The sequence below is a fragment of the Penaeus monodon genome, chromosome 15 (assembly GCF_015228065.2).
Source record: "Penaeus monodon isolate SGIC_2016 chromosome 15, NSTDA_Pmon_1, whole genome shotgun sequence".
In the NCBI taxonomy this organism is placed as follows: Eukaryota; Metazoa; Arthropoda; class Malacostraca; order Decapoda; family Penaeidae; genus Penaeus; species Penaeus monodon.
Window position 1 is genome coordinate 47,433,027 of NC_051400.1, and position 538 is coordinate 47,433,564.

Genomic DNA, 538 nt, shown 5'->3' on the forward strand with positions numbered 1-538 from the left:
GAACAATTGAAACTTTTTTTTTTTTAAAAAAAATCATGGAATTTGGGGGTTTAAGGAGGGCTCAGCCTATTAAACTGACTCCTTCAGGCTGAGCCTTGAGGAGCCTTTGTGTCCAACCAATCCACAAAAATCCAATCCCACATACAAGGGTAAACACCATGAAATAAAGATGGTATAACAATTTAAAATATAAAAACCCCTCTACAATCTTACTTTGATTAATGTAAATAAACCTAGCACTTAGAAGCCGTAAATTAAAAAAACATGAAAAAGGGTTTGATAACTGCACAACCCCGGGTTTTTATGCTTTTATCCCCGTCTTAAATATTCAAAAAGGCAATGGGGTGAAATCAAGCAATACCTAATCCCTTATCACCTTAATTTTCTAATGTTTAAAAAAAACAAACTGGTCTTTTACTCTCCCCTTATTTTTGTTTATAGGCACTAGTTTTTATATGATATGTAACTGCTTTATAAAAAAAAAAAAGATGGCACCACATTATCAGACTAACGATACTTTTAAAAAACGTGCTTTATT